Source organism: Schistocerca americana, chromosome 10 (genome assembly GCF_021461395.2).
Source record: "Schistocerca americana isolate TAMUIC-IGC-003095 chromosome 10, iqSchAmer2.1, whole genome shotgun sequence".
Classification (NCBI taxonomy): domain Eukaryota; kingdom Metazoa; phylum Arthropoda; class Insecta; order Orthoptera; family Acrididae; genus Schistocerca; species Schistocerca americana.
In genome coordinates this window covers 33,513,032-33,540,985 of record NC_060128.1, presented here as the reverse complement: position 1 = coordinate 33,540,985, position 27,954 = coordinate 33,513,032, and positions in this window count along the sequence as shown.

The window sequence follows — 27,954 nt, the reverse complement described above, 5'->3', positions numbered from 1 at the left end:
AGGTACAATGCCGACTTAAGTACAAGAGGACTGACACTCTAACTTTCTATGATTTGAATCTCTCCTGTGAGTCCAGTTTTAGAATCTGATGCTTCACTTCAGGTTTACTGTATCCTTGGACCTTCTTATTGACGATGAAACACAGAAATTGCATCCGAATTTAATACAAAAATCACAATGGCGACTTAAGTACAAGAGGACTGTCACTCCCACTTTCTATGATTTGAACATCTCCTGTGAGTCCAGTTTTACATTCCGACGCTTCACTTCTGGTTTACTGTACCCCTTGGACCTTCTTATTGACGATGAAACACAGAAATTGCATCGAAATCATATTCAAAACGCACAATGCCGACTTAAGTAAAAGAGGACTGACACTCTCACTTTCTATGATTTGAACCTCTCCTGGGAGTCCAGTTTTAGATTCCATTGCTTCACTTCAGGTTTACTGTATCCCTTGCACCTTCTTATTGACGATGAAACACAGAAATGTCATCGGAAATAAATTCAAAAGGCACAATGCCTATTTAAGTACAAGAGGACTGACACTCTAACTTTCTATGATTTGAACCTCTCCTGTGAGTCCAGTTTTAGATTCCGATGCTTCACTTCAGGTTTACTGTATCCCTTGGACCTTCTTATTGACGATGAAACACAGAGGTTGCATCCGAATTTTATACAAAAGGCACAATGCCGACTTAAGTACAAGAGGACTGACACTCTAACTTTCTATGATTTGAACCTCTCCTGTGAGTCCAGTTTTGGATTCCGATGCTTCACTTCAGGTTTACTGTATCCCTTGGACCTTCTTATTGAAGATGAAACACAGATATTGCATCCGAATTTAATACAAATGGCACAATGGCGACTTAAGTACAAGAGGACTGACACTTTCACTTTCTATGATTTGAATCTCTCCTGTGACTCCAGTTTTAGATTCCGATGCTTCATGTCAGGTTTACTGTATCCCTTGGACCTTCTTATTGACGATAAAACACGGAAATCGCATCCGAATTTAATACAAACGGTACAATGCCGACTTAAGTACAAGAGGACTGACACTCGCACTTTCTATGATTTGAACCTCTCCTGTGAGTCCAGTTTTAGATTCCGATGCTTCACTTCAGGTTTACTGTATCCCTCGGACCTTCTAATTGACGATGAAACACAGATATTGCATCGGAATCAAATTCAAAACGCACAATGCCGACTTAAGTAAAAGAGGACTGACACTCTCACTTTCTATGATTTGAACCTCTCCTGTGAGTCCAGTTTTAGATTCCGATGCTTCACTTCAGGTTTACTGTATCCCTTGGACCTTCTTATTGACGATGAAACACAGAAATTGCATCTCAATGTAATACAAATGGCACAATGTCGACTTAAGTACAAGAGGACTGACACTCTCACTTTCTATGATTTGAACCTCTCCTGTGAGTCCAGTTTTAGATTCCGATGCTTCACTTCAGGTTTACTGTATACCTTGCTCCTTCTTATTTACGATGAACCACAGAAATTCCATCCGAATTTAATACAAAAGGCACAATGCCGACTTAAGTACAAGAGGACTGACAGTCTAACTTTCTATGATTTAAACCTCTCCTGTGAGTCCAGTTTTAGATTCCGATTCATCACTTCAGGTTTACTGTATACCTTTGACCTTCTTATCGACGATGAAACACAGAAATTTCATCCGAATTTAATACAAATGGCACAATGCCGACTTAAGTACAAGAGGACTGACACACTCACTTTCTATGATTTGAACCTCTCCTCTGAGTCCAGTTTTAGATTCCGATGCTTCACCTCAGGTTTACTGTATCCCTTGGACCTTCTTATTGACGATGAAACACAGAAATTGCATCCGAATCTAATACAAATGGCGCAATGCCGACTTAAGTACAAGAGGACTGACACTCTCACTTTCTATGATTCGACCCTCTCCTGTGAGTACAGTTTTAGATTCCGATGCTTCACTTCAGGTTTACTGTATCCCTTGGATGTTCTTATTGACGATGAAACACAGAATTTGCATCGGAATGATATTCAAAATGCACAATGCCGTCTTAAGTACAAGAGGACTGACACTCACACTTTCTATGATTAGAAACCTCTCCTGTGAGTCCAGTTTTAGATTCCGATGCTTCACGTCAGGTTTACTGTGTCCCTCGTACCTTCTAATTGACGATGAAACACAGAGTTTGCATCCGAATTTAATACAAAAGGTACAATGCCGACTTAAGTACAAGAGGACTGACACTCTAACTTTCCATGAATTGAACCTCTCCTGTGAGTCCAGTTTTGGATTCCGATGCTTCACTTCAGGTTTACTGTATCCCTTGGACCTTCTTATTGACAATGAAACACAGAAAAAGCATCAGAATTAAATTCAAAAGGCACAATGCCGACTTAAGTACAAGAGGACTGACATTTTAACTTTCTATGATTTGAACCTTTCCTAAGAGTGCAGTTTTAAATTCTGATGCTTCACTTAAGGTTTACTGTATCCCTTGGACCTTCTTATTGACGATGAAACACAGAACTTGCATCCGAATTTAAAACAAGTGGCACAATGCCGACTAAAGTACAAGAGCACTGACACTCTCACTCTCTATAATTCGAACCTCTCCTGTGAGGTCAGATTTAGATTCCGATGCTTCACTTCAGGTTTACTGTATACCTTGCACCTTCCTATTGACGATGAAACACAGAAATTGCATCGGAATGATATTCAAAATGCACAATGCCGTCTTAAGTACAAGAGGACTGACACTCTCACTTTCTATGATTTGAACCTCTCCTGTGAGTCCAGTTTTAGATTCCGATGCTTCACTTCAGGTTTACTGTATCCCTCGGACCTTCTAATTGACGATGAAACACAGAAATTGCATCGGAATCAAATTCAAAACGCACAATGCCGACTTAAGTAAAAGAGGACTGACACTCTCACTTTCTATGATTTGAACCTCTCCTGTGAGTCCAGTTTTAGATTCCATTGCTTCACTTCAGGTTTACTGTATCCCTTAGACGTTCTTATTGACGATGAAACGCAGAAATTGCATCGGAATTAAATTCAAAAGGCACAGTGCCGACCTAAGTAGAAGAGGACTAACACTCTCACTTTCTATGATTTGAACCTCTCCTGTGAGGTCAGATTTAGATTCCGATGCTTCACTTCAGGTTTACTGTATCCCTTGGACCTTCTTATTGACGATGAAACACAGAAATTGCATCGGAATTAAATTCTAAATGCACAATGCCGATTTAAGTACAAAAGGACTGACACTCTAACTTTCTATGATTTGAACCTCTCCTGTGAGTCCAGTTTTAGATTCCGATGCTCCACTTCAGGTTTACTGTATACCTTGCTCCTTCTTATTTACGATGAAACACAGAAATTCCAACCGAATTTAATACAAAAGGCACAATGCCGACTTAAGTACAAGAGGACTGACAGTCTAACTTTCTATGATTGGAACCTCTCCTGTGAGTCCAGTTTTAGATTCCGATGCTTCACTTCAGGTTTACTGTATACCTTTGACCTTCTTATTGACGATGAAACACAGAAATTTCATCCGATTTTAATACAAATGGCACAATGCCAACTTAAGTACAAGAGGACTGACACTCTCACTTTATATGATTTGAACCTCTCCTCTGAGTCCAGTTTTAGATTCCGATGCTTCACCTCAGGTTTACTGTATCCCTTGGACCTTCTTATTGACGATGAAACACAGAAATTGCATCCGAATTTAATACAAATGGCGCAATGACGACTTCAGTACAAGAGGACTGACACTCTCACTTTCTATGATTCGAACCTCTCCTGTGAGTACAGTTTTAGATTCCGATGCTTCACTTCAGGTTTACTGTATCCCTTGGACGTTCTTATTGACGATGAAACACAGAAATTGCATCGGAATTAAATTGAAAAGGCACAGTGCCGACCTAAGTAGAAAAGGATTAACACTCTCACTTTCTAGATTTGAACATCTCCTGTGAGTCCAGTTTAAGATTCCGAAGCTTCACTTCAGGTTTACTGTATACCTTGCAGCTTCTTATTGACGATGAAACACAGAAATTGCATCGGAATTTAATTCAAAAGGCACAATGCCGTCTTAAGTACAAGAGGACTGACACTCTCACTTTCTATGATTAGAAACCTCTCCTGTGAGTCCAGTTTTAGATTCCGATCCTTCACTTCAGGTTTACTGTATCCCTCGGACCTTATAATTGACGATGAAACACAGAGTTTGCATCCGAATTTAATACAAAAGGTACAATGCCGACTTAAGTACAAGAGGACTGACACTCTAACTTTCCATGATTTGAACCTCTCCTGTGAGTCCAGTTTGGGATTCCGATGCTTCACTTCAGGTTTACTGTATCCCTTGGACCTTCTTATTGACAATGAAACACAGAAAAAGCATCGGAATTAAATTCAAAAGGCACAATGCCGACTTAAGTACAAGAGGACTGACATTCTAACTTTCTATGATTTGAACCTCTCCTAAGAGTCCAGTTTTAAATTCCGATGCTTCACTTCAGGTTTACTGTATCCCTCGGACCTTCTAATTGACGATGAAACACAGAATTTGCATCCCAATTTAATACAAAAGGTACAATGCCGACTTAAGTACAAGAGGACTGACACTCTAACTTTCTATGATTTGAACCTCTCCTGTGAGTCCAGTTTTAGAATCTGATGCTTCACTTCAGGTTTACTGTATCCTTGGACCTTCTTATTGACGATGAAACACAGAAATTGCATCCGAATTTAATACAAAAATCACAATGGCGACTTAAGTACAAGAGGACTGTCACTCCCACTTTCTATGATTTGAACATCTCCTGTGAGTCCAGTTTTACATTCCGACGCTTCACTTCTGGTTTACTGTATCCCTTGGACCTTCTTATTGACGATGAAACACAGAAATTGCTTCGAAATCATATTCAAAACGCACAATGCCGACTTAAGTAAAAGAGGACTGACACTCTCACTTTCTATGATTTGAACCTCTCCTGGGAGTCCAGTTTTAGATTCCATTGCTTCACTTCAGGTTTACTGTATCCCTTGCACTTTCTTATTGACGATGAAACACAGAAATTTCATCGGAATTAAATTCAAAAGGCACAATGCCGATTTAAGTACAAGAGGACTGACACTCTAACTTTCTATGATTTGAACCTCTCCTGTGAGTCCAGTTTTAGATTCCGATGCTTCACTTCAGGTTTACTGTATCCCTTGGACCTTCTTATTGACGATGAAACACAGAGGTTGCATCCGAATTTAATACAAAAGGCACAATGCCGACTTAAGTACAAGAGGACTGACACTCTAACTTTCTATGATTTGAACCTATCCTGTGAGTCCAGTTTTAGATTCCGATGCTTCACTTCAGGTTTACTGTATCCCTTGGACCTTCTTATTGACGATAAAACACGGAAATCGCATCCGAATTTAATACAAACGGTACAATGCCGACTTAAGTACAAGAGGACTGACACTCGCACTTTCTATGATTTGAACCTCTCCTGTGAGTCCAGTTTTAGATTCCGATGCTTCACTTCAGGTTTACTGTATCCCTCGGACCTTCTAATTGACGATGAAACACAGAAATTGCATCGGAATCAAATTCAAAGCGCACAATACCGACTTAAGTAAAAGAGGACTGACACTCTCACTTTCTATGATTTGAACCTCTCCTGTGAGTCCAGTTTTAGATTCCGATGCTTCACTTCAGGTTTACTGTATCCCTTGGACCTTCTTATTGACGATGAAACACAGAAATTGCATCTCAATGTAATACAAATGGCACAATGTCGACTTAAGTACAAGAGGACTGACACTCCCACGTTCTATGATTTGAACCTCTCCTGTGAGTCCAGTTTTAGATTCCGATGCTTCACTTCAGGTTTACTGTATACCTTGCTCCTTCTTATTTACGATGAACCACAGAAATTCCATCCGAATTTAATACAAAAGGCACAATGTCGACTTATGTACAAGAGGACTGACAGTCTAACTTTCTATGATTTGAACCTCTCCTGTGAGTCCAGTTTTAGATTCCGATTCTTCACTTCAGGTTTACTGTATACCTTTGACCTTCTTATCGACGATGAAACACAGAAATTTCATCCGAATTTAATACAAATGGCACAATGCCGACTTAAGTACAAGAGGACTGACACACTCACTTTCTATGATTTGAACCTCTCCTCTGAGTCCAGTTTTAGATTCCGATGCTTCACCTCAGGTTTACTGTATCCCTTGGACCTTCTTATTGACGATGAAACACAGAAATTGCATCCGAATCTAATACAAATGGCGCAATGCCGACTTAAGTACAAGAGGACTGACACTCTCACTTTCTATGTTTCGACCCTCTCCTGTGAGTACAGTTTTAGATTCCGATGCTTCACTTAAGGTTTACTGTATCCCTTGGATGTTCTTATTGACGATGAAACACAGAAATTGCATCGGAATGATATTCAAAATGCACATTGCCGTCTTAAGTACAAGAGGACTGACACTCACACTTTCTATGATTAGAAACCTCTCCTGTGAGTCCAGTTTTAGATTCCGATCCTTCACTTCAGGTTTACTGTATCCCTCGGACCTTCTAATTGACGATGAAACACAGAGTTTGCATCCGAATTTAATACAAAAGGTACAATGCCGACTTAAGTACAAGAGGACTGACACTCTAACTTTCCATGATTTGAACCTCTCCTGTGAGTCCAGTTTGGGATTCCGATGCTTCACTTCAGGTTTACTGTATCCCTTGGACCTTCTTATTGACAATGAAACACAGAAAAAGCATCGGAATTATATTCAAAAGGCACAATGCCGACTTAAGTACAAGAGGACTGACATTCTAACTTTCTATGATTTGAACCTCTCCTAAGAGTCCAGTTTTAAATTCCGATGCTTCACTTCAGGTTTACTGTATCCCTCGGACCTTCTAATTGACGATGAAACACAGAATTTGCATCCCAATTTAATACAATAGGTACAATGCCGACTTAAGTACAAGAGGACTGACACTCTAACTTTCTATGATTTGAACCGCTCCTGTGAGTCCAGTTTTAGAATCTGATGCTTCACTTCAGGTTTACTGTATCCTTGGACCTTCTTATTGACGATGAAACACAGAAATTGCATCCGAATTTAATACAAAAATCACAATGGCGACTTAAGTACAAGAGGACTGTCACTCCCACTTTCTATGATTTGAACATCTCCTGTGAGTCCAGTTTTACATTCCGACGCTTCACTTCTGGTTTACTGTATCCCTTGGACCTTCTTATTGACGATGAAACACAGAAATTGCTTCGAAATCATATTCAAAACGCACAATGCCGACTTAAGTAAAAGAGGACTGACACTCTCACTTTCTATGATTTGAACCTCTCCTGGGAGTCCAGTTTTAGATTCCATTGCTTCACTTCAGGTTTACTGTATCCCTTGCACTTTCTTATTGACGATGAAACACAGAAATTTCATCGGAATTAAATTCAAAAGGCACAATGCCGATTTAAGTACAAGAGGACTGACACTCTAACTTTCTATGATTTGAACCTCTCCTGTGAGTCCAGTTTTAGATTCCGATGCTTCACTTCAGGTTTACTGTATCCCTTGGACCTTCTTATTGACGATGAAACACAGAAATTGCATCCGAATTTAATACAAATGGCACAATGCCGACTTAAGTACAAGAGGACTGACACACTCACTTTCTATGATTTGAACCTCTCCTCTGAGTCCAGTTTTAGATTCCGATGCTTCACCTCAGGTTTACTGTATCCCTTGGACCTTCTTATTGACGATGAAACACAGAGGTTGCAACCGAATTTAATACAAAAGGCACAATGCCGACTTAAGTACAAGAGGACTGACACTCTAACTTTCTATGATTTGAACCTATCCTGTGAGTCCAGTTTTGGATTCCGATGCTTCACTTCAGGTTTACTGTATCCCTTGGACCTTCTTATTGACGATGAAACACAGAAATTGCATCCGAATTTAATACAAATGGCACAATGGCGACTTAAGTACAAGAGGACTGACACTTTCACTTTCTATGATTTGAATCTCTCCTGTGAGTCCAGTTTTAGATTCCGATGCTTCACTTCAGGTTTACTGTATCCCTTGGACCTTCTTATTGACGATAAAACACGGAAATCGCATCCGAATTTAATACAAACGGTACAATGCCGACTTAAGTACAAGAGGACTGACACTCGCACTTTCTATGATTTGAACCTCTCCTGTGAGTCCAGTTTTAGATTCCGATGCTTCACTTCAGGTTTACTGTATCCCTCGGACCTTCTAATTGACGATGAAACACAGAAATTGCATCGGAATCAAATTCAAAACGCACAATGCCGACTTAAGTAAAAGAGGACTGACACTCTCACTTTCTATGATTTGAACCTCTCCTGTGAGTCCAGTTTTAGATTCCGATGCTTCACTTCAGGTTTACTGTATCCCTTGGACCTTCTTATTGACGATGAAACACAGAAATTGCATCTCAATGTAATACAAATGGCACAATGTCGACTTAAGTACAAGAGGACTGACACTCCCACTTTCTATGATTTGAACCTCTCCTGTGAGTCCAGTTTTAGATTCCGATGCTTCACTTCAGGTTTACTGTATACCTTGCTCCTTCTTATTTACGATGAACCACAGAAATTCCATCCGAATTTAATACAAAAGGCACAATGCCGACTTATGTACAAGAGGACTGACAGTCTAACTTTCTATGATTTGAACCTTTCCTGTGAGTCCAGTTTTAGATTCCGATTCTTCACTTCAGGTTTACTGTATACCTTTGACCTTCTTATCGACGATGAAACACAGAAATTTCATCCGAATTTAATACAAATGGCACAATGCCGACTTAAGTACAAGAGGACTGACACACTCACTTTCTATGATTTGAACCTCTCCTCTGAGTCCAGTTTTAGATTCCGATGCTTCACCTCAGGTTTACTGTATCCCTTGGACCTTCTTATTGACGATGAAACACAGAAATTGCATCCGAATCTAATACAAATGGCGCAATGCCGACTTAAGTACAAGAGGACTGACACTCTCACTTTCTATGATTCGACCCTCTCCTGTGAGTACAGTTTTAGATTCCGATGCTTCACTTCAGGTTTACTGTATCCCTTGGATGATCTTATTGACGATGAAACACAGAAATTGCATCGGAATGATATTCAAAATGCACATTGCCGTCTTAAGTACAAGAGGACTGACACTCACACTTTCTATGATTAGAAACCTCTCCTGTGAGTCCAGTTTTAGATTCCGATGCTTCACTTCAGGTTTACTGTATCCCTCGTACCTTCAATTGACGATGAAACACAGAGTTTGCATCCGAATTTAATACAAAAGGTACAATGCCGACTTAAGTACAAGAGGACTGACACTCTAACTTTCCATGAATTGAACCTCTCCTGTGAGTCCAGTTTTGGATTCCGATGCTTCACTTCAGGTTTACTGTATCCCTTGGACCTTCTTATTGACAATGAAACACAGAAAAAGCATCGGAATTAAATTCAAAAGGCACAATGCCGACTTAAGTACAAGAGGACTGACATTTTAACTTTCTATGATTTGAACCTTTCCTAAGAGTCCAGTTTTAAATTCTGATGCTTCACTTAAGGTTTACTGTATCCCTTGGACCTTCTTATTGACGATGAAACACAGAACTTGCATCCGAATTTAAAACAAGTGGCACAATGCCGACTAAAGTACAAGAGGACTGACACTCTCACTCTCTATAATTCGAACCTCTCCTGTGAGGTCAGATTTAGATTCCGATGCTTCACTTCAGGTTTACTGTATACCTTGCACCTTCTTATTGACGATGAAACACAGAAATTGCATCGGAATGATATTCAAAATGCACAATGCCGTCTTAAGTACAAGAGGACAGACACTCTCACTTTCTATGATTTGAACCTCTCCTGTGAGTCCAGTTTTAGATTCCGATGCTTCACTTCAGGTTTACTGTATCCCTCGGACCTTCTAATTGACGATGAAACACAGAAATTGCATCGGAATCAAATTCAAAACGCACAATGCCGACTTAAGTAAAAGAGGACTGACACTCTCACTTTCTATGATTTGAACCTCTCCTGTGAGTCCAGTTTTAGATTCCATTGCTTCACTTCAGGTTTACTGTATCCCTTGGACCTTCTTATTGACGATGAAACACAGAAATTGCATCGGAATTAAATTCTAAAGGCACAATGCCGATTTAAGTACAAAAGGACTGACACTCTAACTTTCTATGATTTGAACCTCTCCTGTGAGTCCAGTTTTAGATTCCGATGCTTCACTTCAGGTTTACTGTATCCCTTGGACGTTCTTATTGACGATGAAACACAGAGGTTGCATCCGAATTTAATACAAAAGGCACAATGCCGACTTAAGTACAAGAGGACTGACACTCTAACTTTCTATGATTTGAACCTCTCCTGTGAGTCCAGTTTTGGATTCCGATGCTTCACTTCAGGTTTACTGTATCCCTTGGACCTTCTTATTGACGATGAAACACAGAAATTGCATCCGAATTTAATACAAAAGGCACAATGGCGACTTAAATACAAGAGGACTGACACTTTCACTTTGTATGATTTGAATCTCTCCTGTGAGTCCAGTTATAGATTCCGATGCTTCACTTCAGGTTTACTGTATCCCTTGGACCTTCTTATTGACGATAAAACACGGAAATCGCATCCGAATTTCATACAAACGGTACAATGCCGACTTAAGTACAAGAGGACTGACGCTCGCACTTTCTATGATTTGAACCTTTCCTGTGAGACCGGTTTTAAATTCCGATGCTTCACTTCAGGTTTACTGTATACCTTGCGCCTTCTTATTGACGATGAAACATAGAAATTGCATTGGAATTTAATACAAAAGGCACAATGACGACTTAAGTCAAAGAGAACTGATACTCTAACTTTCTAAGATTTGAAACTCTCCTGTGAGTCCAGTTTTAGATTCCGATGCTTCACTTCAGGTTTACTGTATCCCTTGGACCTTCTTATTGACGATGAAACACAGAAATTGCATCTCAATGTAATACAAATGGCACAATGTCGACTTAAGTACAAGAGGACTGACAGTCTCACTTTCTATGATTTGAACCTCTCCTGTGAGTCCAGTTTTAGATTCCGATGCTTCACTTCAGGTTTACTGTATACCTTGCTCCTTCTTATTTACGATGAAACACAGAAATTCCATCCGAATTTAATACAAAAGGCACAATGCCAACTTAAGTACAAGAGGACTGACAGTCTAACTTTCTATGATTTGAACCTCTCCTGTGAGTCCAGTTTTAGATTCCGATGCTTCACTACAGGTTTACTGTAAACCTTTGACATTCTTATTAACGATTAAACACAGAAATTTCATCCGAATTTAATACAAATGGCACAATGCCGACTTAAGTACAAGAGGACTGACACACTCACTTTCTATGATTTAAACCTCTGCTGTGAGTCCAGTTTTAGATTCCGATGCTTCACTTCAGGTTTACTGTATCCCTTGGAACTTCTTATTGCCGATGAAACACAGAAATTGCATCGGAATGAAATTCAAAAAGCACAATACCGACTTAAGTACAAGAGGACTGACACTCTAACTCTCTATGATTTGAACCTCTCCTGTGAGTCCAGTTTTAGATTCCGATGCTTCACTTCAGGTTTACTGTATCCCTTGGACCCTCTTATTGACGATGAAACACAGAGTTTGCATCCGAATTTAATACAAAAGGCACAATACCGACTTAAGTACAAGAGGACTGACACTCTCACTTTCTATGATTCGAACCTCTCCTGTGAGGTCAGATTTAGATTCCGATGCTTCACTTCAGGTTTACAGTATACCTTGCACCTTCTTATTAACGATGAAACTCAGAAAATGCATCGGAATTAAATTCAAAAGGCACAATGCCGTCTTAAGTACAACAGGACTGACACTCTCACTTTCTACGATTTGAACCTCACCTGTGAGTCCAGTTTTGGATTCCGATGCTTCACTTCTGGTTTACTGTATCCCTTGGACCTTCTTATTGACGATGAAACAAAGAAATTGCATTCGAATTTAATACAAATGGCACAATGTCGACTTAAGTACAAGAGGACTGACACTCTCACTTTCTATGATTTGAACCTCTCCTGTGAGTCCAGTTTTAGATTCCGATGCTTCACTTCAGGTTTGCTGTATACCTTGCACCTTCTTATTGACGATGAAACACAGAAATTGCATCCGAATTTAATGCAAAAGGCACAATGGCGACTTAAGTACAAGAGGACTGACATTCTAATTTTCTATGATTTGAACCTCTCCTGTGAGTCCAGTTTTGGATTCCGATGCTTCACTTCAGGTTTACTGTATCCCTTGGACCTTCTTATTGACAATGAAACACAGAAAAAGCATCGGAAGTAAATTCAAAAGGCACAATGCCGACTTAAGTACAAGAGGACTGACATTCTAACTTTCTATGATTTGAACCTCTCCTAAGAGTCTAGTTTTAAATTCTGATGCTTCACTTAAAGTTTACTGTATCCCTTGGACCGTCTTATTGACGATGAAACACAGAGTTTGCATTCGAATTTAATACAAAGGGCACAATGCCGACTTAAGTACAAGAGGACTGACACTCTAACTTTCCATGATTTGAACCTCTCCTGTGAGTCCAGTTTTAGATTCTGATGCTTCACTTCAGGTTTACTGTATCCCTTGGACCTTCTTATTGACGATGAAACACAGAAATTGCATCCGAATGTAATACAAAAATCACAATGGCGACTTAAGTACAGGAGGACTGACACTCTCACTTTCTATGATTTGAACATCTCCTGTGAGTCCAGTTTTAGATTCCGACGCTTCACTTCTGGTTTACTGTATCCCTTGGAACTTGTTATTGACGATGAAACACAGAAATTGCAACGGAATCAAATTCAAAACGCACAATGCCTACTTAAGTAAAAGAGGACTGACACTCTCACTTTCTATGATTTGAACCTCTCCTGTGAGTCCAGTTTTAGATTCCATTGCTTCACTTCAGGTTTACTGTATCCCTTGGACCTTCTTATTGACGATGAAACACAGAAATTGCATCGGAAATAAATTCAAAAAGCACAATGCCGATTTAAGTACAAGAGGACTGGCACACTCACTTTCTATGATTTGAACCTCTCCTGTGAGTCCAGTTTTAGATTCCGATGCTTCACTTCAGGTTTACTGTATCCCTTGGACCTTCTTATTGACGATGAAACACAGAAATTGCATCCGAAATTAATACAAAAGTCACAATGGTTTCTTAAGTACAAGAGGACTGACACTCTCACTTTATATGATTTGAACCTCTCCTCTGAGTCCAGTTTTAGATTCCGATGCTTCACCTCAGGTTTACTGTATCCCTTGGACCTTCTTATTGACGATGAAACACAAAAATTGCATCCGAATTTAATACAAATGGCGCAATGCCGACTTAAGTACAAGAGGACTTACACTCTCACTTTCTATGATTCGAACCTCTCCTGTGAGTACAGTTTTAGATTCCGAGGCTTCACTTCAGGATTACTGTATCCCTTGGACGTTCTTATTGACGATGAAACGCAGAAATTGCATCGGAATTAAATTCAAAAGGCACAGTGCCGACCTAAGTAGAAGAGGACTAACACTCTCACTTTCTATGATTTGAACCTCTCCTGTGAGTCCAGTTTAAGATTCCGAAGCTTCACTTCAGGTTTACTGTATACCTTGCAGCTTCTTATTGACGATGAAACACAGGAATTGCATCCGAAATTAATACAAAAGTCACAATGGTGACTTAAGTACAAGAGGACTGACACTCTCACTTTCTATGATTTGAACCTAACCTGTGAGTCCAGTTTTGGATTCCGATGCTTCACTTCTGGTTACTGTATCCCTTGGACCTTCTTATTGACGATGAAACACAGAAATTGCATTCGAATTTAATAGAAATGGCACAATTACGACTTAAGTACAAGAGGACTGACACTCTTACTTTCTATGATTTGAACCTCTCCTGTGACTCCAGTTTTAGATTCCGATGCTTCACTTCAGGTTTGCTGTATACCTTGCACCTTCTTATTGACGATGAAACGCAGAAATTGCATCCGAATTTAATGCAAAAGGCACAATGCCGACTTAAGTACAAGAGGACTGACATTCTAACTTTCTATGATGTGAACCTCTCCTGTGAGTTCAGTTTTGGATTCCGAGGCTTCACTTCAGGTTTACTGTATCCCTTGGACCTTCTTATTGACAATGAAACACAGAAAAAGCATCGGAATTAAATTCAAAAGGCACAATGCCGACTTAAGTACATGAGGACTGACATTCTAACTTTCTATGATGTGAACCTCTCCTGTGAGTTCAGTTTTGGATTCCGATGCTTCACTTCAGGTTTACTGTATCCTTGGACCTTCTTATTGACGATGAAACACAGAAATTGCATCCGAATTTAATACAAAAATCACAATGGCGACTTAAGTACAAGAGGACTGTCACTCCCACTTCTATGATTTGAACATCTCCTGTGAGTCCAGTTTTAGATTCCGACGCTTCACTTCTGGTTTACTGTATCCCTTGGACCTTCTTATTGACGATGAAACACAAAAATTGCATCGGAATCATATTCAAAACGCACAATGCCGACTTAAGTAAAAGAGGACTGACACTCTCACTTTCTATGATTTGAACCTCTCCTGGGAGCCCAGTTTTAGATTCCATTGCTTCACTTCAGGTTTACTGTATCCCTTGGACCTTCTTATTGACGATGAAACACAGAAATTGCATCGGAATTAAATTCAAAAGGCACAATGCCGATTTAAGTACAAGAGGACTGACACTCTAACTTTCTATGATTTGAACCTCTCCTGTGAGTCTAGTTTTAGATTCCGATGCTTCACTTCAGGTTTACTGTATCCCTTGGACCTTCTAATTGACGATGAAACACAGAGGTTGCATCTGAATTTAATACAAAAGGCACAATGCCGACTTAAGTACAAGAGGACTGACACTCTAACTTTCTATGATTTGAACCTCTCCTGTGAGTCCAGTTTTGGATTCCGATGCTTCACTTCAGGTTTACTGTATCCCTTGGACCTTCTTATTGACAATGAAACACAGAAAAAGCATCGGAATTAAATTCAAAAGGCACAATGCCGACTTAAGTACAAGAGGACTGACATTCTATCTTTCTATGATTTGAACCTCTCCTAAGAGTCCAGTTTTAAATTCTGATGCCTCACTTAAAGTTTACTATATCCCTTGGACCGTCTTATTGACGATGAAACACAGAGTTTGAATTCGAATTTAATACAAAGGGCACAATGCCGACTTAAGTACAAGAGGACTGACACTCTAACTTTCCATGATTTGAACCTCTCCTGTGAGTCCAGTTTTAGATTCTGATGCTTCGCTTCAGGTTTACTGTATCCCTTGGACCTTCTTATTGACGATGAAACACAGAAATTGCATCCGAATGTAATACAAAAATCACAATGGCGACTTAAGTACAGGAGGACTGACACTCTCACTTTCTATGATTTGAACATCTCCTGTGAGTCCAGTTTTAGATTCCGACGCTTCACTTCTGGTTTACTGTATCCCTTGGAACTTGTTATTGACGATGAAACACAGAAATTGCAACGGAATCAAATTCAAAACGCACAATGCCTACTTAAGTAAAAGAGGACTGACACTCTCACTTTCTATGATTTGAACCTCTCCTGTGAGTCCAGTTTTAGATTCCATTGCTTCACTTCAGGTTTACTGTATCCCTTGGACCTTCTTATTGACGATGAAACACAGAAATTGCATCGGAAATAAATTCAAAAGGCACAATGCCGATTTAAGGACAAGAGGACTGACACACTCCCTTTCTATGATTTGAACCTCTCCTGTGAGTCCAGTTTTAGATTCCGATGCTTCACTTCAGGTTTACTGTATCCCTTGGACCTTCTTATTGACGATGAAACACAAAAATTGCATCCGAATTTAATACAAATGGCGCAATGCCGACTTAAGTACAAGATTACTTACACTCTCACTTTCTATGATTCGAACCTCTCCTGTGAGTACAGTTTTAGATTCCGATGCTTCACTTCAGGTTTACTGTATCCCTTAGACGTTCTTATTGACGATGAAACGCAGAAATTGCATCGGAATTAAATTCAAAAGGCACAGTGCCGACCTAAGTAGAAGAGGACTAACACTATCACTTTCTATGATTTGAACCTCTCCTGTGAGTCCAGTTTAAGATTCCGAAGCTTCACTTCAGGTTTACTGTATACCTTGCAGCTTCTTATTGACGATGAAACACAGAAATTGCATCCGAAATTAATACAAAAGTCACAATGGTGACTTAAGTACAAGAGGACTGACACTCTCACTTTCTATGATTTGAACCTATCCTGTGAGTCCAGTTTTAGATTCCGATGCTTCACTTCAGGTTTACTGTATCCCTTGGAACTTCTTATTGACGATGAAACACAGAAATTGCATCGGAATTAAATTCAAAAGGCACAATACCGACTTAAGTACAAGAGGACTGACACTCTTACTTTCTATGATTTGAACCTCACCTGTGAGTCCAGTTTTGGATTCCGATGCTTCACTTCTGGTTTACTGTATCCCTTGGACCTTCTTATTGACGATGAAACACAGAAATTGCATTCGAATTTAATAGAAATGGCACAATTACGACTTAAGTACAAGAGGACTGACACTCTTACTTTCTATGATTTGAACCTCTCCTGTGAGTCCAGTTTTAGATTCCGATGCTTCACTTCAGGTTTGCTGTATACCTTGCACCTTCTTATTGACGATGAAACGCAGAAATAGCATCCGAATTTAATGCAAAAGGCACAATGCCGACTTAAGTACAAGAGGACTGACATTCTAACTTTCTATGATGTGAACCTCTCCTGTATGTTCAGTTTTGGATTCCGATGCTTCACTTCAGGTTTACTGTATCCCTTGGACCTTCTTATTGACAATGAAACACAGAAAAAGCATCGGAATTAAATTCAAAAGGCACAATGCCGACTTAAATACAAGAGGACTGACATTCTAACTTTCTATGATGTGAACCTCACCTGTGAGTTCAGTTTTGGATTCCGATGCTTCACTTCACGTTTACTGTATCCTTGGACCTTCTTATTGACGATGAAACACAGAAATTGCATCCGAATTTAATACAAAAATCACAATGGCGACTTAAGTACAAGAGGACTGTCACTCCCACTTTCTATGATTTGAACATCTCCTGTGAGTCCAGTTTTAGATTCCGACGCTTCACTTCTGGTTTACTGTATCCCTTGGACCTTCTTATTGACGATGAAACACAGAAATTGCATCGGAATCATATTCAAAACGCACAATGCCGACTTAAGTAAAGAGCACTGACACTCTCACTTTCTATGATTTGAACCTCTCCTGGGAGTCCAGTTTTAGATTCCATTGCTTCACTTCAGGTTTACTGTATCCCTTGGACCTTCTTATTGACGATGAAACACAGAGGTTGCATCCGAATTTAATACAAAAGGCACAATGTCGACTTAAGTAAAAGAGGACTGACACTCTAACTTTCTATGATTTGAACCTCTCCTGTGAGTCCAGTTTTGGATTCCGATGCTTCACTTCAGGTTTACTGTATCCCTTGGACCTTCTTATTGACGATGAAACACAGATATTGCATCCGAATTTAATACAAATGGCACAATGGCGACTTAAGTACAAGAGGACTGACACTTTCACTTTCTATGATTTGAATCTCTCCTGTGAGTCCAGTTTTAGATTCCGATGCTTCACTTCAGGTTTACTGTATCCCTTGGACACTCTTATTGACGATAAAACACGGAAATCGCATCCGAATTTAATACAAACGGTACAATGCCGACTTAAGTACAAGAGGACTGACACTCGCACTTTCTATGATTTGAACCTCTCCTGTGAGACCGGTTTTAAATTCCGATGCTTCACTTCAGGTTTACTGTGTACCTTGCACCTTCTTTTGACGATGAAACATAGAAATTGCATTGGAATTTAATACAAAAGGCACAATGACGACTTAAGTAAAAGAGAACTGGCACTCTAACTTTCTATGATTTGAAACTCTCCTGTGAGTCCAGTTTTAGATTCCGATGCTTCACTTCAGGTTTACTGTATCCCTTGGACCTTCTTATTGACGATGAAACACAGAAATTGCATCTGAATGTAATACAAATGGAACAATGTCGACTTAAGTACAAGAGGACTGACACTCTCACTTTCTATGATTTGAACCTCTCCTGTGAGTCCAGTTTTAGATTCCGATGCTTCACTTCAGGTTTACTGTATACCTTGCTCCTTCTTATTTACGATGAACCACAGAAATTCCATCCGAATTTAATACAAAAGGCACAATGCCGACTTAAGTACAAGAGGACTGACAGTCTAACTTTCTATGATTTGAACCTCTCCTGTGAGTCAAGTTTTAGATTCCGATGCTTCACTTCAGGTTTACTGTATACCTTTGACCTTCATATTGACGATGAAACACAGAAATTTCATCCGAATTTAATACAAATGGCACAATGCCGACTTAAGTACAAGAGGACTGACACACTCACTTTCTATGATTTGAACCTCTCCTCTGAGTCCAGTTTTAGATTCCGATGCTTCACCTCAGGTTTACTGTATCCCTTGGACCTTCTTATTGACGATGAAACACAGAAATTGCATCCGAATTTAATACAAATGGCGCAATGCCGACTTAAGTACGAGAGGACTGACACTCTCACTTTCTATGATTCGACCCTCTCCTGTGAGTACAGTTTTAGATTCCGATGCTTCACTTCAGGTTTACTGTATCCCTTGGACGTTCTTATTGACGATGAAACACAGAAATTGCATCGGAATGATATTCAAAATGCACAATGCCGTCTTAAGTACAAGAGGACTGACACTCTCACTTTCTATGATTAGAAACCTCTCCTGTGAGTCCAGTTTTAGATTCCGATGCTTCACTTCAGGTTTACTGTGTCCCTCGTACCTTCTAATTGACGATGAAACACAGAGTTTGCATCCGAATTTAATACAAAAGGTACAATGCCGACTTAAGTACAAGAGGACTGACACTCTAACTTTCCATGATTTGAACCTCTCCTGTGAGTCCAGTTTTGGATTCCGATGCTTCACTTCAGGTTTACTGTATACCTTGGACCTTCTTATTGACAATGAAACACAGAAAAAGCATCGGAATTAAATTCAAAAGGCACAATGCCGACTTAAGTGCAAGAGGACTGCCATTCTAACTTTCTATTATTTGAACCTTTCCTAAGAGTCCAGTTTTAAATTCTGATGCTTCACTTAAGGTTTACTGTATCCCTTGGACCATCTTATTGACGATGAAACACAGAACTTGCATCCGAATTTAAAACAAATGGCACAATGCCGATTAAAGTACAAGAGGACTGACACTCTCACTCTCTATAATTCGAACCTCTCCTGTGAGGTCAGATTTAGATTCCGATGCTTCACTTCAGGTTTACTGCATACCTTGGACCTTCTTATTGACGATGAAACACAGAAATTGCATCGGAATGATATTCAAAATGCACAATGCCGTCTTAAGTACAAGTGGATTGACACTCTCACTTTCTATGATTTGAACCTCTCCTGTGAGTCCAGTTTTAGATTCCGATGCATCACTTCAGGTTTACTGTATCCCTCGGACCTTCTAATTGACGATGAAACACAGAAATTGCATCGGAATCAAATTCAAAACGCACAATGCGGACTTAAGTAAAAGAGGACTGACACTCTCACTTTCTATGATTTGAACCTCTCCTGTGAGTCCAGTTTTAGATTCCATTGCTTCACTTCAGGTTTACTGTATCCCTTGGACCTTCTTATTGACGATGAAACACAGAAATTGCATCGGAATTAAATTCTAAAGGCACAATGCCGATTTAAGTACAAGAGGACTGACACTCTAACTTTCTGTGATTTGGACCTCTCCTGTGAGTCCAGTTTTAGATTCCGATGCTTCACTTCAGGTTTACTGTATCCCTTGGACGTTCTTATTGACGATGAAACACAGAGGTTGCATCCGAATTTAATACAAAAGGCACAATGCCGACTTAAGTACAAGAGGACTGACACTCTAACTTTCTATGATTTGAACCTCTCCTGTGAGTCCAGTTTTGGTTTCCGATGCTTCACTTCAGGTTTACTGTATCCCTTGGACCTTCTTATTGACGATGAAACACAGAAACTGCATCCGAATTTAATACAAAAGGCACAATGGCGACTTAAATACAAGAGGACTAACACTTTCACTTTGTATGATTTGAATCTCTCCTGTGAGTCCAGTTTTAGATTCCGATGCCTCACTTCAGGTTTACTGTATCCCTTGGACCTTCTTATTGACGATAAAACACGGAAATCGAATCCGAATTTCATACAACCGGTACAATGCCGACTTAAGTACAAGAGGACTGACACTCGCACTTTCTATGATTTGAACCTCTCCTGTGAGACCGGTTTTAAATTCCGATGATTCACTTCAGGTTTACTGTATACCTTGCACCATCTTATTGACGATGAAACATAGAAATTGCATTGGAATTTAATACAAAAGGCACAATGACGACTTAAGTCAAAGACAACTGACACTCTAACTTTCTAAGATTTAAAACTCTCCTGTGAGTCCAGTTTTAGATTCCGATGCTTCACTTCAGGTTTACTGTATCCCTTGGACCTTCTTATTGACGATGAAACACAGAAATTGCATCTGAATGTAATACAAATGGCACAATGTCGAATTAAGTACAAGAGGACTGACAGTCTCACTTTCTATGATTTGAACCTCTCCTGTGAGTCCAGTTTTAGATTCCGATGCTTCACTTCAGGTTTACTGTTTACCTTGCTCCTTCTTATTTACGATGAAACACAGAAATTCCATCCGAATTTAATACAAAAGGCACAATGCCGACTTAAGTACAAGAGGACTGACAGTCTAACTTTCTATGATTTGAACCTCTCCTGTGAGTCCAGTTTTAGATTCCGATGCTTCACTTCAGGTTTACTGTAAACCTTTGACCTTCTTATTGACGATTAAACACAGAAATTTCATCCGAATTTAATACAAATGGCACAATGCCGACTTAAGTACAAGAGGACTGACACACTCACTTTCTATGATTTGAACCTCTCCTGTGAGTCCAGTTTTAGATTCCGATGCTTCACTTCAGGTTTACTGTATCCCTTGGACCTTCTTATTGACGATGAAACACAGAAATTGCATCTGAATGTAATACAAATGGCACAATGTCGACTTAAGTACAAGAGGACTGACAGTCTCACTTTCTATGATTTGAACCTCTCCTGTGAGTCCAGTTTTAGATTCCGATGCTTCACTTCAGGTTTACTGTTTACCTTGCTCCTTCTTATTTGCGATGAAACACAGAAATTCCATCCGAATTTAATACAAAAGGCACAATGCCGACTTAAGTACAAGAGGACTGACAGTCTAACTTTCTATGATTTGAACCTCTCCTGTGAGTCCAGTTATAGATTCTGATGCTTCACTTCAGGTTTACTGTAAACCTTTGACCTTCTTATTGACGATTAAACACAGAAATTTCATCCGAATTTAATACAAATGGCACAATGCCGACTTAAGTACAAGAGGACTGACACACTCACTTTCTATGATTTGAACCTCTCCTGTGAGTCCAGTTTTAAATTCCGATGCTTCACTTCAGGTTTACTGTATCCCTTGGACGTTCTTATTGACGATGAAACGCAGAAATCGCTTCGGAATTAAATTCAAAAGGCACAGTGCCGACCTAAGTAGAAGAGGACTAACACTCTCACTTTCTATGATTTGAACCTCTCCTGTGATTCCAGTTTAATATTCCGAAGCTTCACTTAAGGTTTACTGTATACCTTGCAGCTTTTTATTGACGATGAAACACAGAAATTGCATCCGAAATTAATACAATTCACAATGGTGACTTAAGTACAAGAGGACTGACACTCTCACTTTCTATGATTTGAACCTCTCCTGTGAGTCCAGTTTTAGATTCCGATGCTTCACTTCAGGTTTACTGTATCCCTTGGAACTTCTTATTGCCGATGAAACACAGAAATTGCATCGGAATTAAATTAAAAAGCACAATACCGACTTAAGTACAAGAGGACTGACAATCTAATTTTCTATGATTTGAACCTCTCCTGTGAGTCCAGTTTTAGATTCCGATGCTTCACTTCAGGTTTACTGTATCCCTTGGACCCTCTTATTGACGATGAAACACAGAGTTTGCATCCGAATTTAATACAAAAGGCACAATACCGACTTAAGTACAAGAGGACTGACACTCTCACTTTCTATGATTCGAACCTCTCCTGTGAGGTCAGATTTAGATTCCGATGCTTCACTTCAGGTTTACTGTATACCTTGCACCTTCTTATTGACGATGAAACTCAGAAAATGCATCGGAATTAAATTCAAAAGGCACAATGCCGTCTTAAGTACAAGAGGACTGACACTCTCACTTTCTACGATTTGAACCTCACCTGTGTGTCCAGTTTTGGATTCCGATGCTTCACTTCTGGTTTACTGTATTCCTTGGACCTTCTTATTGACGATGAAACACAGAAATTGCATCCGAATTTAATGCAAAAGGCACAATGCCGACTTAAGTACAAGAGGACTGACATTCTAATTTTCTATGATTTGAACCTCTCCTGTGAGTCCAGTTTTGGATTCCGATGCTTCACTTCAGGTTTACTGTATCCCTTGGACCTTCTTATTGACAATGAAACACAGAAAAAGCATCGGAATTAAATTCAAAAGGCACAATGCCGACTTAAGTACAAGAGGACTGACATTATAACTTTCTATGATTTGAACCTCTCCTAAGAGTCCAGTTTTAAATTCTGATGCTTCACTTAAAGTTTACTGTATCATTGGACCGTCTTATTGACGATGAAACACAGAGTTTGCATTCGAATTTAATACAAAGGGCACAATGCCGACTTAAGTACAAGAGGACTGACACTCTAACTTTCCATGATTTGAACCTCTCCTGTGAGTCCAGTTTTAGATTCAGATGCTTCACTTCAGGTTTACTGTATCCCTTGGACCTTCTTATTGACGATGAAACACAGAAATTGCATCCGAATGTAATACAAAAATCACAATGGCGACTTAAGTACAGGAGGACTGACACTCTCACTTTCTATGATTTGAACATCTCCTGTGAATCCAGTTTTAGATTCCGACGCTTCACTTCTGGTTTACTGTATCCCTTGGAACTTGTTATTGACGATGAAACACAGAAATTGCAACGGAATCAAATTCAAAACGCACAATGCCTACTTAAGTAAAAGAGGACTGACACTCTCACTTTCTATGATTTGAACCTCTCCTGTGAGTCCAGTTTTAGATTCCATTGCTTCACTTCAGGTTTACTGTATCCCTTGGACCTTCTTATTGACGATGAAACACAGAAATTGCATCGGAATTAAATTCAAAAGGCACAATGCCGATTTAAGTACAAGAGCACTGACACACTCACTTTCTATGATGTGAACCTCTCCTGTGAGTCCAGTTTTAGATTCCGATGCTTCACTTCAGGTTTACTGTATCCCTTGGACCTTCTTATTGACGATGAAACACAGAAATTGCATGCGAATTTAATACAAAAGTCACAACGGTGACTCAAGTACAAGAGGACTGACACTCTCACTTTATATGATTTGAACCTCTCCTCTGAGTCCAGTTTTAGATTCCGATGCTTCACCTCAGGCTTACTGTATACCTTGGAACTTCTTATTGACGATGAAACACAGAAATTGCATCGGAATTAAATTCAAAAGGCACAATACCGACTTAAGTACAAGAGGACTGACACTCTCACTTTCTATGATTTGAACCTCACCTGTGAGTCCAGTTTTGGATTCCGATGCTTCACTTCTGGTTTACTGTATCCCTTGGACCTTCTTATTGACGATGAAACACAGAAATTGCACTCGAAATTAATAGAAATGGCACAATTACGACTTAAGTACAAGAGGACTGACACTCTTACTTTCTATGATTTGAACCTCTCCTGTGAGTCCAGTTTTAGATTCCGATGCTTCACTTCAGGTTTGCTGTATACCTTGCACCTTCTTATTGACGATGAAACGCAGAAATTGCATCCGAATTTAATGCAAAAGGCACAATGCCGACTTAAGTACAAGAGGACTGACATTCTAACTTTCTATGATGTGAACCTCTCCTGTGAGTTCAGTTTTGGATTCCGATGCTTCACTTCAGGTTTACTGTATCCCTTGGCCCTTCTTATTGACAATGAAACACAGAAAAAGCATCGGAATTAAATTCAAAATGCACAATGCCGACTTAAGTACAAGAGGACTGAAATTCTAACTTTCTATGATTTGAACCTCTCCTAAGAGTCCAGTTTTAAATTCTGATGCTTCACTTAAGGTTTACTGTATCCCTTGGACCTTCTTATTGACGATGAAACACAGAGTTTGCATTCGAATTTAATACAAAGGGCACAATGGCGACTTAAGTACAAGAGGACTGACACTTTCACTTTCTATGATTTGAATCTCTCCTGTGAGTCCAGTTTTAGATTCCGATGCTTCACTTCAGGTTTACTGTATCCCTTGGACCTTCTCATTGACGATGAAACACAGAAATTGCATCCGAAATTAATACAAAAGTCACAATGGTGACTTAAGTACAAGAGGACTGACACTCTCACTTTATATGATTTGAACCTCTCCTCTGAGCCCAGTTTTAGATTCCTAAGCTTCACTTCAGGTTTACTGTATACCTTGCAGCTTCTTATTGACGATGAAACACAGAAATTGCATCGGAATTAAATTCAAAACGCACAATGCCGACTTAAGTACAAGAGGACTGACACTCTCACTTTCTATGATTTGAACCTCTCCTGTGAGTCCAGTTTTACATTCCGATGCTTCACTTCAGGTTTACTGTATCCCTTGGACCTTCTTATTGACGATGAAACACAGAAATTGCATCCGAATTTAATACAAAAATCACAATGGCGGCTTAAGTACAAGAGGACTGACACTCTCACTTTCTATGACTTGAACATCTCCTGTGAGTCCAGTTCTAGATTCCGATGCTTCACTTCAGGTTTACTGTATCCCTTGGACCTTCATATTGACGATGAAACACAGAAATTGCATGCGAATTTAATACAAAAGTCACAACGGTGACTCAAGTAAAAGAGGACTGGCACTCTCACTTTCTATGATTTTAAACTCTCCTGTGAGTCCAGTTTTAGATTCTGATGCTTCACATCAGGTTTACTTTATCCCTTGGACCTTCTTATTGACAATGAAACACAGAAATAGCATCGGAATTAAATTCATAAGGCACAAAGCCGACTTAAGTACAAGAGGACTGTCACTCTAACTTTTTATGATATGAACCTCTCCTGTGAGTCCAGGTTCAGATTCCGATGCTTCACTTCAGGTTTACTGTATCCCTTGGACCTTCTTATTGACAACGAAACACAGAAATTGCATACGAATTTAATACAAATGGCACAATGGCGACTTAAGTACAAGAGGACTGACACTCTCACTTTCTATGATTTGAACCTCCCCTGTGAGTCCAGTTTTAGTTTCCGATGCTTCACTTCAGGTTTACTGTATCCCTTGGACCTTCTTATTGACAACGAAACACAGAAATTGCATACGAATTTAATACAAATGTCACAATGCCGACTTAAGTACAAGAGGACTGACACTCTCACTTTCTATGATTCGAACCTCTCCTGTGAGACCAGTTTTAGATTCCGATGCTTCACTTCAGGTTTACTGTATCCCTTGGACCCTCTTATTGACGATGAAACACAGAGTTTGCATCCGAATTTAATACAAAAGGCACAATACCGAATTAAGTACAAGAGGACTGACACTCACACTTTCTATGATTCGAACCTCTTCTGTGAGGTCAGATTTAGATTCCGATGCTTCACTTCAGGTTTACTGTATACCTTGCACCTTCTTATTGACGATGAAACTCAGAAAATGCATCGGAACTAAATTCAAGAGGCACAATGCCGTCTTAAGTACAAGAGGACTGACACTCTCACTTTCTATGCTTTGAACCTCACCTGTAGGTCCAGTTTTGGATTCCGATGCTTCACTTCTGGTTTACTGTATCCCTTGGACCTTCTTATTGACGATGAAACACAGAAATTGCATTCGAATTTAATACAAAAGGCACAATGTCGACTTAAGTACAAGAGGACTGACACTCTCACTTTCTATGATTTGAACCTCTCCTGTGAGTCCAGTTTTAGACTCCGATGCTTCACTTCAAGTTTGCTGTATACCTTGCACCTTCTTATTGGCGATGAAACACAGAAATTGCATCCGAATTTATGCAAAAGGCACAATGCCGACTTAAGTACAAGAGGACTGACATTCTAACTTTCTATGATTTGAACCTCTCCTGTGAGTCCAGTTTTGGATTCCGATGCTTCACTTCAGGTTTACTGTATCCCTTGGACCTTCTTATTGTCAATGAAACACAGAAAAAGCATCGGAATAAAATTCAAAATGCACAATGCCGACTTAAGTACAAGAGGACTGAAATTCTAACTTTCTATGATTTGAACCTCTCCTAAGAGTCCAGTTTTAAATTCTGATGCTTCACTTAAGATTTACTGTATCCCTTGGACCTTCTTATTGACGATGAAACTAAGAGTTTGCATTCGAATTTAATACAAAGGGCACAATGCTGACTTAAGTACAAGAGGACTGACACTCTAACTTTCCATGATTTGAACCTCTCCTGTGAGTCTAGTTTTAGATTCTGATGCTTCACTTCAGGTTTACTGTATCCCTTGGACTTTCTTATTGACGATGAAACACAGAAATTGCATCCGAATGTAATACAAAAATCACATTGGCGACTTAAGTACAAGAGGACTGACATTCTCACTTTCTATGATTTGAACATCTCCTGTGAGTCCAGTTTTAGATTCTATTGCTTCACTTCAGGTTTACTGTATCCCTTGGACCTTCTTATTGACGATGAAACACAGAAATTGCATCGGAATTAAATTCAAAAGGCACAATGCCGATTTAAGTACAAGAGGACTGACACTCTAACTTTCTATGATTTGAACCTCTCCTGTGAGTCCAGTTTTGGATTCCAATGATTCACTTCAGGTATACTGTATCCCTTGGACCTTCTTATTGACGCCGGCCGAAGTGGCCGTGCGGTTAAAGGCGCTGCAGTCTGGAACCGCAGGACCGCTACGGTCGCAGGTTCGAATCCTGCCTCGGGCATGGACGTTTGTGATGTCCTTAGGTTAGTTAAGTTTAACTAGTTCCAAGTTCTAGGGGACTAATGACCTCAGCAGTTGAGTCCCATAGTGCTCAGAGCCATTTGATTTCTTATTGACGATGAAACACAGAAATTGCATCTGAATTTAATACAAAAGGCACAATGGCGACTTAAGTACAAGAGGACTGACACTTTCACTTTCTATGATTCAGATCTCTCCTGTGAGTCCAGTTTTAGATTCCGATGCTTCACTTCAGGTTTACTGTATCCCTTGGACCTTCTTGTTGACGATGAAACACAGAAATTGCATCCGAAATTAATACAAAAGTCACAATGGAGACTTAAGTACAAGAGGACTGACACTCTCACTTTATATGATTTGAACCTCTCCTCTGAGTCCAGTTTTAGATTCCGATGCTTCACCTCAGGCTTACTGTATACCTTGGAACTTCTTATTGACGATGAAACACAGAAATTGCATCGGAATTAAATTCAAAAGGCACAATACCGACTTAAGTACAAGAGGACTGACACTCTCACTTTCTATGATTTGAAC